General features: G+C 43.0%; 1 long non-coding RNA gene across 4 annotated transcripts in view; it reads left to right on the plus strand.

Annotated features, from left to right (window-relative positions):
* LOC104846354 (uncharacterized) overlaps nucleotides 1-13,946 on the plus strand; it is a 117,153-nt gene that overhangs the window by 27,568 nt on the left and 75,639 nt on the right. For 2 of the 4 annotated variants that reach the window (XR_010321363.1, XR_010321364.1), the window contains exon 4: nucleotides 11,828-11,917. This is a non-coding gene — a long non-coding RNA (uncharacterized LOC104846354). The other 2 variants (XR_010321365.1, XR_002787056.2) reach the window with 2 other exon arrangements.

A 13,946-nucleotide genomic window follows, 5' to 3' on the forward strand; every position in this document is an offset into this window, starting at 1 on the left:
CTTTGCCTCAGTGGGTGAAGGGAGACTAATTCTGTGTTACAATTTGTGCTCCAGAGTTTGTTGTGGAATCAGCTGAGGCCACATTCTTGCTAGATTTTTCCTCCCTGACCTATCCTCCCTATCTCAGCCTCTCCTTCTAGGACACCCAATCCAGTAGATAAACTGAGCCAATATATATTGCTTGGAAGAATTCTTGTGTGACCTTAGAGGGAGGGATAGCCCCTAAAAACATTTCTGAAATTGAATTTTTTATTAATCAGAGCAGATGAGGGCTTGTTGCTGTTAGGTGCTGTAGAGTTGGTTCCGACTCATAGTGACTCTATATACAACAGAATGAAACAATGCCTAGTACTATGCCATCCTCACAATTGTTGCTATGCCTGAGCCCATTGTTGCAGCCACCGTGTCAGTCCATCTCATTGAGGGTCTTCCACTTTTTCGCTCACGCTTTGCTTTACCACGCATGATGTCCTTCTCCAGGGACTGATCTGAGGGCTTAAATAATATTTATCTAATATAGAAAAAGTTGCCACTTCATACAAGTGAGTGTTGTAGAGTAAAATTTACACCCATTACAGGTGTATGTGTTCTTATAATATGGCTTGCACACCACTCCTTCCAGTAGATTGATTTATTTTGAACAACGTACATCTTTCCATTGCCAGATGCAAGTAAGCATTTTTAAAACAGTCCACAGCTTGACAGAAAGCAGTCTTGTGCTAGCAAGGCACCATCTGCCACAACCACGGTTAGTGAATGATCATTCCCTTCCTTAAGCTTCCATTTCTCCTGCCTCATTTGCTTCTGCCAGTCATAACCCCATGGTCCTACCGTTGCTTCACAGGCCGGTCTTTATGTTCAACCACTGGTATTCATTACTTGTCCTTGGCCTCACATCTCAGTGCTGCCCTTGCCTCCTCAGTTGCATCTGACATATGCTAACTGCCCCTCTGGACCACCCCTGGCACTCCCAAGGTTTGGTCTTCTTAGGCCAACTTTACACAAAACAGTGTTTTCTAAACTCAAGACAGGTGTCCTGTTCTACTCAGTCCTGATGGTATCTCTGAAGTTGTCTACCCCTGGTTGGGTAAATATTTCAAGTTCTCTTTTTTTTTTTTTTTGTCATTCATACTGTATCAATGATTAGACACCTAAAGTCATAAGCAGCTTTTCTAGATCCTCTTTACAGGCATTTTGTGTGTGAATTACCAGCCTCCTCCTTCTCTACAAAGTACCTTTCTATATAAAATCTTTGGCCTTCATAGTATCTACTTTTCCTTTTGTCTGGATTTTTTTGTCTTTCCTCATCGTGTTTCTGTTTAGCATCTTCTGTATCAGGTCAGGAAGCTTTCTTCCAAAAACATCCTTCTTTGATGTATATAAAATGGTCTCTATGATTACCAGTGATGTTTGTTATGTTCCAAAAAATTCAGTACGTTCTCCAACTTCCATAGACAGTGTGGCATGATGGTTAAAAGGAGAAAGATGTAACCGTAGCAGTCTGCTTTGATAAAGATTTACAGCCTTGGAAGCCCTATGGGGCAGTTCTATTCTGTCTTATAGGGTCGCTATGAGTTGGAATGAACTCGATGGCAATGGGTTTGGTTTTTCTTTTTTTTATATAGTGGATAAAAGCTTGGATTTGGAAATAAAACAAGCCTGTGTTTGGATTCTGGCTCTACCACTTGCTAGCTGTGAGACCTTGACCAAGGTGCCCAACTTTTTTGAGTTTCAGTTTCTGTAAAGTGGAGGATGATCATGATAGCCCCTCCCTGGTAGAATTGTTGTAACACTGAAATGGGATAAAATTAAGTGCTTAGCATAGTTCCTGGCATAAGTATGCATTCAATAAATGATATTGTTACTATCATTCAACACCATCTTCAGAGGTAGCTATTCAAGCCCTGGAGCTGTCCAGGAGTTATGCAAGGACCAAGAAATGCCCAGTAAGAAGTGCCTATCAGAGCGATCTACCTATGTGGGAGGTTCCAGGGCTGTACCAGAAGGAGGTTGATTACAGGAGAGGTTGGAACAGAGGGTTCAGGCCAGAGGGAAGGCAGGGTACCAAGCAAAGCATGGTAAGGGGGGAAGGCAGCCCATCAAAGCCTCAACTGGAGAGACAAAGCAGGAGAGAAGGCTAGAGATGGATGAAGGTATGTTTGGAATAATTGGAGAAAGATTAAAATACAAATGAGTTAGCTGTGCAGATCTAGAATGAGTACCTGGAAAGATAATATTTCTCCTGGCCCATGGTACCCTAGGATGATAAGAGCAGAGTCATAGAGAAATGGAGCCAGGATAATTAATAACTTTCTTAAATTTCAAATTTAGTCCCCCACTTTCCCACTACTGACCCAAGAAAAAGAAGTTTGGCTTTCAGTTAGAAGGCTTTGGAATGGAGCCAGTCCTGGAGAAGGGGGCTAAATTAGAAATCAGGGGCCTAAGGATTTGATAAACTTTGTGGTTAAGCCTACACTCCAGGTTTTAGCTTCTACACCTGTAGAGGAAGTCCTCTTCTGGAAAATCTCTTTTCCCCCCATTATCCTTGGGGTGTGTGGTTAGCTTAAAACTAAACACCAGGGCTGGATGGTGTCTCCAGCAGTAGGCTCCAGCATCCCAGGGGCTTTCAGAAAAATGACACCTTTCAGCTCCTTGCATTTCCCCCAGAGATTGGGGGGGGTCACATCTGCTGATAGCCAAAAACACAACACTCTTCCTGTAGGTCCCACAGGAGCTGACTCAACCCCAGTAGAATTGAACTGGCCTTTTTTTTTTTTTTTATGATCAGAGACCTGTTGCTGCCTGTACTGTCTGAAACTGACTGAACCAAGCACATCACTGGCAAACAGTTATTTACCATCCTATAGTTGTCTCGACCTCTTTCCCAGAGGCAGGGAATGAACATAATGACTTTCTAGAGAATTCCAGTGGCCCAAGAAGCTTGTAATCATTCAATACAGTGATTCTGAAATCCTTTAGGAAAATCATAGAGGACTTTTGAGGATTCTGCACAAACATAAGAAGTATCATTTATGCCATCTGACTTCAGGTCCCCAAGGAGATTAAATAGAACCAGGAAGCCTGATGTGCCTCCTCCCAAGGCTTGGGACTACAAAGGCATTCAGGATCATGTTAACCCTGGCCTTACCTGGCTCCCTCCCATTCTCACTCCAAATCCAACTTTCACCTTTAGCTCACGCCTGACTACCCCGTCACCCACCCAGGCTCTGAGTCAATGAAAGTTGATGAGACGACTTGCCTAAGACCTTTTAATCTGTGGCTCCTTGTGCCATAACACCTCATCTCTCTATACACCCACCCCCATACAACTAGGCCTTTAGACTGTGGAGACCGGAGAAAGATGCAAATAGGCTCTGACCTCAGCCATCCAGAAGTGATGTTTGGATTACTGAGACTCTAGGCTGAAAGCCTGACTTGAGCCTGGTCTTCCTTCTTGTTGCTTTTGCTTCCCTGATGCTCCTCCTGCCATGAGGAATGGTAGCAGGCCAGCTTGCTGCTGGCACCTGCCACACTGTAGCATAACACTAACACTAATGGCAGAAATAATCACAGTGACATCAACAGTTTGGCCTACATGCAGAAGGCACTTGTCATCTCCCCAGGAGCCTCCTGGCCTAGGGCTCAACTGTGACGATGTACCTGGCCCCTGGCCCACACTGTCGTAGTCACACACCAGATTCATCTGAATGGTTGACATTATCATTACTGTCATCACCACTCTTTAATAACTATTCATTTATTCCTATAAAGCGCATTACTGAGGACAAACTACATAACAGGTACTGTGCAAAATTCTAAAGGAGTTAAAAAGGTTAACACTTTCAAAGAGTAATCCACAGGAAGAGAGAGATAGAGCAACGAATATTTCCAATATGGATTATACAAGCTGTTGTAGGTGGATCTATTCCTAGTGCCTAAAAGAATGCCTAGGACATGTTTGGATGAATATTGAATGAATGAGTGAATGGATGAATGCATAAATTTGTAAATGAATGAATGAATATACAAAGGGCTTTGGGATCTGAGGGTCAGCAAAAACAGGGAAAACCCTCAATGGATTAACACAGTAGCCTGAACAATGGACGCAAACATATCAAAGATCATGGAGATGGTTCTGGACCAGGTGACATTTTGTTCCATTATACATAAGGTCTGCATGAATCAGGGCTGAATCCACAGCAACTAGTAACAATAATAACGTGGATCTGAGAATGGGAGAGTAACCTTGTTGGAGGGGAGTGAAGGAGGGCTTCCAGAGGAAGTGACGTTTGAGCTGACTCTGAGAGCTGAAAAGGCATACAGGTTAAGAGCATGAAGTCTGGATCTAGACTGCCTGACTTTGACTCCCAACTCTGTATAATTTTAAATGTGTTATTTAAGTTCTTTGTGCCTCAGTTAACCCATCTGTAAAATGGATTAATAATAGTGCCTCCCTTAAGGGGTTGTTGTAAAAGTTACATGGGTTAATATTTGTAAAGTGCTTAGAACATAGTTAAGTATTACCTAAATGTTTGATAAATAAATACAACTCACTAATAGCTCACTAGGTGGATAAGGTGGAAAATGAAGGATGTGGGGAGCACTCCAAACAATGTAATGGTATCAAGGTTTCCAACAGGATGGCATTCTCAAGGAATGGTGGGAAGGCAGTAGGGGCCAGGGGTTCATGAGGGGGCAACCCACTGGGGATCTTGAATATCAGGGCAAGGAGTATGGAGAGCCATTACTTTTTAAAATAAACTTTGTATTTTGGAATAATTTTATATTTAAAGTTGCAAAGATAGAAGAGAGAGTTTCCATATGTCCTTCACCCAGTTTCCCCTAATGTTAATATCTTAAGGGGAGCCATTACTTTTAAAACAAGAGAATGGCATAGGTATTTGTTTTAGAAAGCTCATTGTGGCAGTTATGAGGAGGAAGAATTAGAAGAAAAGAAAATTGACCCCAGCAGACCAATGAGGAGCATCAGCCTGAGAGGTAATGGTGCAGCCAGGACATGGGGTGAAAAGGAGGGCATGGATGTGAGAAACATTTCTGAAGCAGAATAGCTACCTGTGAATTGTCTGGAAGAGAAAGAACTATGAGCACAATCAGGAGATGTAAGCTCTGTTGGAGGCATTTGCCAAGCAGCTATCCATGTGAGTGACCTGGCATCTCTCACCAGGAATCTCCCAGGAGAGCTCAGCAAGCTGGCCGGCCTTGAGGAGTTCAGATGGTTGTACAGAGCCAGGGATGGGATGGGCAGTGGCCAAGGTTCCTTTCAAGTAGCCTGCACCCAACTTCTGTGTACTGCTGTGGTGCCAGAGGTGGCAGAGAAGGCTTAACTCTTAATGACCGATTAGATATGCTCATGTTCCTGGCTCTTATCTGGGGAAATGGGTCTAGATGAGACCAAGGGAATTGGTACAGATTCATCCCTGCCTTAAAAAAAGAAAAAAACAAAACAAAACTATTGCCATAGAGTTGGTTCCAACTCATAGTGACCCTATAAAACAGAATAGAACTGCCCCATAGAGTTTCCAAGGAGTGGCTGGTGGATTCAAACTGCCCACCTTATGGTTAGCAACCAAGCTCTTAACCACTCCGCCACCAGGTCTCCTGCCTTAGGGTGATTTTTTTTTTTTAATTGTGCTTTAGGTAAAAGTTTATAGAGCGAATTAGTTTCTCATTAAATAGCTAAAACACAAATTGTTTTGTGACATTAGTTGCAAGCCTCAAGATGTGTCAACACTCTCTCCTTCTTGGCCCTGGGTTCCCTGTTTCCATTTGTCCAGTTTTCCTGTCCTTTCCTACCTTCTTTGCTTTTGGGCTGGTGTGCCCATTAGTCTCCTCTGCATGAATTGAACTATGAAGCACATTCCTCACGTGTGTTATTGTCGGCCCTATAGACCTATCTAATCTTTGGCTGAAGGGTGAACCTCAGGAGTGATTTCAGTACTGAGTTAAAAGAGTGTCTGGGGGCCATACTCTCGAGATTTTTCCAGTCTCCAGGACCCTCTATTGTGAGCCCTGCCAGAGCAGTTTGTGGTGGTAACCAGGCACCATCTAGTAGTTCTGGGCTCCGTCTGGTGGAGGTTATGGTAGTTGTGGTCCATTAGTTCTTTGGACTAATCTTTCCCTTGTGTCTTTGGCCCTTAGAATGATGTTATTCGTTTGTACTGAGATGTCATAGTTAAGTGCATGAAGATGGCACCAAGAAAACTGTGTTCAAATCTCAGCTCTACCACTTACCAACTGTGTAATCTTGGGCAGATTACTTAACCTCCCTGTGGCTTAGTTTTCTCATTTATAAAACGATTAAGAATATCTGCCTCGTAAGGATTAAATAAGTTAATTAACATATGAAGAGAATGTATGAGTTCCTAGGACATATTAGATTCTGTGTATATGTTTATAGGAGCCCTGGTGGCACAGTGGCTAAGCGCTTGGCTGTTAACCAAAAGGTCAGTGGTTCAAACCCACAAGCGGCTCCATGGAAGAAAAGACCTAGCAATCTGCTCCCATAAAGATTACAGCCTAGGAAACCCTATGGAGCAGTTCCGCTCTGCCCTATAGGGTTGCTATGAGTCAATCAACTCAACAGCAGACAGCAACAACAGCAACATGTATATGTTTAAAAGTTTAATTTAACAAATATTTCTTGAGCACCTTCTACATACTAGACACTGTCCTAAGCACTTTTCATACATTATTTCATACTGCTATTATTCCATTTTATAGATGAGAAAAAGTGAACCCAATAGAATATAAGCTTCATATAAACTGAGACTTTTTATGCTTCCCATTATATCCCCAGTTCATAGTATGGTACCTACAATATAATAGTTACTTGATATATTTATTGAATGAATGAATGAATGAGTGGCAGCCTAACCCCATGGTACATGCAGTGTGCAGATGCTAATTCAGAAGCACTTTGGAAGACAAGCAGTGTTTGGTAATTGTCCCATTTAATGTGTCAATATTAACTCTAAGTGATTAAAAAAAAAGTTAAAGCAGCAGTTGCAGTCTTCGGATCTGTCTAGGCAGAGGATTATTTGGCTGCAAGGAACAGAAATCCACCCATGCCAGCTTAATAAAGGATTATTTATATTGGAAGGACATGGGAAACTTACTGAACCTCACCCCAAGAAGTACTGTTGAGATGCTCTGAAACTCTCCCCATTGCTCTCTGTCAGGACATCATGATTTCTTGCCTTTCTGTTTACTGGCTGTTTTCCTTACACTATTATGGCTGTCCCCAAGTTATAGACTCCCTTCCCTGATGCACATGAAATTAGAAGGAATCCGATTGGCCCAGCTTAGGCCAAATGTTCTCTTCATCCTCATCCAATCATCTATGATCAGGGGGTCAGATTGAGGGATATGGAGGACTTCTCCTTCTGGAAGAAGATATTAGTGAAAAGAATATGAAGGAATTTTCTGCAACATTTTCCTGTTTCCTGAGATTAAGTAAAACTGATAATTACTGGCAAAATAGTTGTCAACATGGGTGGCATTTAATTTTTGAGAGTAGAAGGTAAGCCCAGAGATTTATCTGGACCTCTAGAAATGCCCTTTCCCAGGTGCTTCACCTGGGTCGACTGAGTTCAGCCTCTGCCTGCCTTGTTTTCTTCTTCTTCTAAGCTCTGTTCTAGAACCAAGGGGCCCTCACCTGAAGGGCTGATCATGCAAGGTAAAGAAACAAAGGCTGGAGAGCAGCCTTTGGCTACTTATCAGAACCTGAGCAAGGAGAGAACCTCTCCTAGGTCTGTGTCAACAGAACTGCCCTCTCAGCATTGTCAGACCTGAGGGATAGGGTTTGGGGTGCAAGGGGGAGGTCCTGGATTGGGGGTGATTGGGCCAAGGTTTGGGAGAGAACCTTGTTCTAGGAGCAGCAGCCCATGCTTTATATTAACTATATTTTGCAGTGTTTCCCAGCTTCACATTCACTAGATATAATTGGATCCTTACAGAAACCCTGCTGAGCTGAAATTTGTATCCTATTATATAGCTGAGAAAATTGAAGTTAAAAGAGATAAAGTGACTTGTTCAAGGTCACATAGAGAGTTAGCTGCTAAGCTGAGGCTGGAATCCAGGGCTGTTGGATTCCCAGCCCAGAATTCCACTGTACCATTCTGCCTGGCAACAGTTTGGGTGGCAAGATTGCATCTGGAGAGAATATAGGGAAGGCCAAATCTCACAGTTGTCCAGAGGTGCAGAGAGTTAACCGGCTTGTCAGCCTCTCGAGGACAAGGATGGATGGTCTGATGTGCCTGGTGTGGGGACTGTAGAGAATGAGGAATCGATCTGCCATTCCATGTGAAAATGGATTGTAACCCTAGTCTGCCTGTGTCAGTGGAGCTGATTAGCACTTGCGTGAGTCTCCAGACATCAGTTGGCAGGTGAGAATCATTCTGGGAGCAGCAGGGAGCCAGTCCTTTCCCACCCCCATTCCTACCAACTTCCTCCCTCCACAGAGGTTTTCTCCTTCTCTCTGCCACCCGAAGTCTCCAGTCCTCCCCCAGCCCTTAGGTCTAATGGGTGCCCAGAGCTCCTCCTCTAGCTACTGGTGGCCGAAAGAGAAGGGCACAGCTGGTACCCATCTCATTCAGCCATGCTAGGTGTAGCTAGTAGAAGGACTGATGGCTTTTCATAAAAAGACTGCCTGCTTGGTGTGTGGGTGGGTGCAGGACTCAGCTTCAAACTTGCACCATGCAGTGGGAGGAACAAGCATTCTACCACATGTTGATTATATGGCTTTGGGTAAGTCCTTTGCTCCTCTGGATCTCAGTTTCCTTATATGTAAAGAAGGGATTAAAAATAGCTTGCTCACTGGATTGTTTTTGACTTAAACAAAGAAGTGTATATAAGAACACTTTGCAGTCCCCGACACATTAAAAAAAAAAGTTGCCATCAAGTTGACTCTGACTTATGGCAACTCCATGTGTGTCGGAGTAGATCTGTGCTCCAGAGAGTCTTCAGTGGCTGAGTTTTCATAAGTAGATAACCAGGCCTTTCTTTTGAGGCACTTCTGTGTGGAATCAAACCTCCAACCTTTCGATTAGCAGCGGAGCACTAACCATTTGCACCAACCAGTGACTTCCCTGGCACATAGCTAAAAATGTTAGTTGGAAATTGACTCTCCACTCTCCTCTCTTCCACTCCAGGAAGCTCTCCCTGACCAGTTCCCTTTCCACCCCTCTTTTAATCATTTGAGTGCTATGTGCAAGTAATAACAGGAGCCTCGGTGTTTGCCCAACCTGGAGCAGTTCTGCCTCCAAGAAAACTCAGCCCATTGTATTAGGTTGGCTTTAGAGGAGTGAACGGTCAAGTTCCAGAATAGGAACCAAAAAGGCTCAGATTCATCAGACCACCAAGATCCGTCTGGACTTAGATGTACAATCCCAAGCTTGGCTCATGGGGTCTAGGGGAGCCCTGGGCATTCTTGTACCTTTCAAGCTGTGGCCTCTTCCATTAACCCCAGTTGTACCCAGTTCACATGGCAGTGTTCCTTCCGTTTTCTCTCCTGTCCCTCCGAGGCTGGAACTCTGCCCAGTTGGGACTGGCCTTATGCCCTGCCTTGGTCTTGCCAGACTTTCTCCCCAGGGCCTGGACTTGTCTACTGATGGATAACCTTCTGTCCCAAGTTGTTTGGGCCATCTGGCACCAGAGTTTGGCCAGATATGCCTCAGTCTTGCCTGAGTTGGGTATTGCAGGACCATTGAAGGTCTCTGATGCTACAGCCAGAGGAGAGCATGTTCTTGAGCCCTCAAACTTAGAGAATATGACTGAGGGTTATAAGCCCTGATATTGACCTCTAAGGCTGTAGTGAGAAATGAAGATTGTGATCAGCACCATAGACAGAAGCCATGGGTGTGGGGTGCCTGGAGCTGGGCATAAGCTGAGTACCCTGACTCCAGTCGCACACTGTCAGCACCATGGACAGATGCCACAGGCTCTTCTTACCCTGCAACAGTCTATGAGTCTACGTTAGTCAGGATTCTTCTGATTACAAGAAATGGAAACCGAGTTCAAACTAGCCTAGAGCTAGTCTTTGGATATAGCTGAATGAGTGACATGGGGGCATTTTTATGGTAGCCTTGAATGCAATGAGCAATGGGAAGTTATAAGCACGTTCCCCCTTTACTTTAAAATAGGGTGTGGTTTCTTTAATAGATGTAGGACTATTCAAGTAGAACTCTGGTGGCATAGTGTTTAAGAGCTCAGCTGCTAACCAAAAGGTCAGCAGTTCAGATCTACCAGCCGCTCCTTGGAAACCATATGGAGCAGTTCTACCCTGTCCTATACGGTCAATATGAGTTGGAACTGACAAATGGCACCTAACAACAAAAACATTTCTTCTTGAGAGAGATTGGACAATTCAAATGTATTATCCTTTTTATCCAGGTTGTTGAATGCATTGACACAAGGTTGTTCATGGTATTCTCTTATTATCTTTTTCCTTTTTGTAGAATCTGTAGTGATGACCCCTCTCTGACTTCTAGTATTCATTTTGGTAATTTGTGTCCTTTCTTTTTCTCTATTAGTCTGAGCAGAGGTTTATCAGTTTCATTCTTCATTATTCTTGCCACTGCCTCCATTGTCCCAGTTTAGAATGTCATCACTTCATTACAGCAGCCTCCTACAGGGACTTCCTGCCCCAGCCTCCCACTCAGGTCCACTCTGCATCCTGCTGCCAAATAAAACTTCCTAAGAGGCCTCTTTCATATGAAGACTTTCAATGTCTCCTCATTGCTTTTTAATAATTTCCAGGCCCCCTCACTTGACATTCAAGGTCCTCCTCCACCATCTGACAAACATTCACATCTCCAGTCATCACCCACTCCTCCCCTACACAAATTCTCCTCTTTTCCAGCCAAACAGGTTCATTTGTCATTCCCATTAAATCTAGGTGCTTTTGCAACTCTGTGCTTCTACAGATCTGCAGCTGTTGGCTTCTGAGGGAGGAACACCAGACTTAGAGTCTGAAGACCAGGATTGGAAATACCGGTTATTCCATTTATGGACTATGTTACCTCATTTTCTTCATCTGCAAAATGGGGATAATGATGCTTGCCTTGTGGAGTTATTCTTAATTCAACAAATACTTGTTGAAGGAATATGCCGAGATTTAACGGCATGGGTGCACATGCGTGCATATACATGATAGGAAGCAGTGTTGATGCAGTAACATGCAGGAGGGTACCCTGAAGACAAACACAAAGAACAAGAATAGATAGAACTGATTGAGTTCTCACTGTATTTTTTGAGGGACTACCGTACTAGGCTCCAGGGATGTAACCATGAACAGACGTACCAAAGTCCGTGCTCTCTTGGAGTTTATATTTAATCCCTCCTTTCTAATTTTACATTTAACTTTCTGGAAATCTGAATCATAGACTGTATTCTTTTTTAAGCAAATCAATTCATGTATATTTAAAAGTCAAACAGTACTACAGATCTTAATGCAAAAAACAGCTGTCGATAACCCACCCTAAGTCTCCCTCCCCAAGGCAACCAGTCAAAATCATTTTTAGCTGTTTCTACTGGTGTTTATCTCTGAATGTTTAAATCATATACTTATCATGCTAATTATAGAAGATGATAATTTAATATTCTTGTATCACCCCACCCCCACACCTCTCCTTTTTCACCCTTCCAATGTAATTATATCACAATATTTGGTTAACTCAGTACTCAGTGTTTAACCTTATTGATTTTGCACACATGGTTCACTGCTGAAACTAATAGCACATTATGTTTCTTGTATAAATTTTTGTCTCGTGTAAATGACTGTTGGTTTTTTTCCTTCCCATTTTCTTAGTTGTCCATGTCCTGATCATGAATTCTTCTGAAACTCCTCAATAGAATATAAAAACCTTCTAAATGCTGATTTCCACATGGCAAAACACAGGTAATCTACTAATTCCTTTTTTTTCTTCCTGGAGGCATTCCTCTTCCATCTTCCTGTTTAGTATGTACTTGCTCTCCAGGCCTTCTGCACAGCGGTTGTTCAAGGCATTCTGTTTGTCGTTTTTCTAGGCTGGATCCCCTTTTCCTGGCTCCCACATCTATTTTTTTCTTAATTTAGTCCATCATTTTGATGGAGCACATCCTTTAATAGCTTCCTAAAAAATAGTGCATGAGAAGTAAAATTTTGAGACCTACATTTCAGAAAATTCTTTATTAAACCCTCAGTTGATTTATAGCTTGACTAGGTATAGAAATTCTTTAGAATTTTGAAGGCATTGCTCCTGTGTGGCTGTTAAGAAGCCCATTGCCGTTCCTGATTCCACAGTATACTTTGTGTGTAACCTGTCTTTTCTCTCTGGAAACTTTTAAGATCTTATTTGTATCCTTAGCATTCTGAAAGTTCATGCTAATGAGACTTGGTATATGTTATAGATTGAATTGTGTCCCCCCAAAATATGTGTTGTAAATCCTGACCTTTATGCCTGTGGTTATAACCCCATTTGGGAATGTGCTGTCTTTGTTATGTTAATGAAACAGGATTAGTATAGGGTGTATTTTAAGTCAATTCTTTTGAGATATAAAATAAACATAAGCTAGCAAGCAGAGATGGGGGAAGAGAGATGCAAAGCCACATGAAGATTACCCAGGAGCAGAAGTTCAGAAGAGACAAGGACCTTCCTCCAGAGCCAACAGAGAGAGAAAGCTTCCTCTAGAGCTGGCACCCTGAATTTGGACTTCTAGCCTCCTAAACTGTGAGAAAATAAATTTCTGTTTGTTAAAACTACCCACATGTGGTTATTTGTTATAGCAGCACTAGATAACTAAGACAGTATGGACCTATTTTCGTTTATTATATTGGTCACACCTTAGGTAGACCTTTTCACTGAAAACTCACGTCTTTTAGCTCTGAGAAATTTTCTTCTATGATTTATGTGATAATTCTTTCTCTCTATTTTCCCTGATCTTTTTTCTTTTTAATATCTAAAGGTCTTTTCTCTGATCAATTTCTCCAGCGAAGAATCCGCCAGTTTCCACCTAAGAAGGCTTGTACCTGGCCACACGTGTTCTAGAAGATGTGTCTCATGAGCCCAATGTCTCACTGGCCAGACTATCACTTAATGCCTCTCTTTTCTTTTTATTATGACTCTTCTCCCTGCTTTCCACTGTGCCCATGTTCCTATGCTAGAGCCTCTCTAGTGCACTTTTTTTTTTAATTAAATTTTATTGAACTTCAGGTGAACGTTTACAAATCAAGTCAGACTGTCACATATAAGTTTATATACACCTTACTCCGTACTCCCACTTGCTGTCCCCCTAATGAGTCAGCCCTTCCAGTCTCTCCTTTCGTGACAATTTTGCCAGCTTCCAACTCTCTCTATCCTCCCATCCCCCCTCCAGACAGGAGATGCCAACACAGTCTCAAGTGACCACTTGATATAATTAGCTCACTCTTCATCAGCATCTCTCTCCTACCCACTGTCCAGTCCCTTTCATGTCTGATGAGTTGTCTTCGGGGATGGTTCCTGTCCTGTGCCAACAGGTTTGGGGACCATGACCGCCGGGATTCCTCTAGTCTCAGTCAGACCATTAAGTATAGTCTTTTTATGCGAATTTGGGATCTGCATCCCACTGATCTCCTGCTCCCTCAGGGGTTCTCTGTTGCGCTCCCTGTCAGGGCAGTCGTCGATTGTGGCCGGGCACCAACTAGTTCTTCTGGTCCCAGGATGATGTAGGTCTCTGGTTCATGTGGCCCTTTCTGTCTCTTGGGTGCTTAGTTGTCGTGTGACCTTGGCGTTCTTCATTCTCCTTTGATCCAGGTGGGTTGAGACCAATTGATGCATCTTAGATGGCCGCTTGTTAGCATTTAAGACCCCAGACGCCACATTTCAAAGTGGGATGCAGAATGTTTTCATAATAGAATTATTTTGCCAATTGACTTAGAAGTCCCCTTAAACCATGGTCCCCAAACC

This window comes from Loxodonta africana, chromosome 3 (assembly GCF_030014295.1).
Source record: "Loxodonta africana isolate mLoxAfr1 chromosome 3, mLoxAfr1.hap2, whole genome shotgun sequence".
Classification (NCBI taxonomy): Eukaryota; Metazoa; Chordata; class Mammalia; order Proboscidea; family Elephantidae; genus Loxodonta; species Loxodonta africana.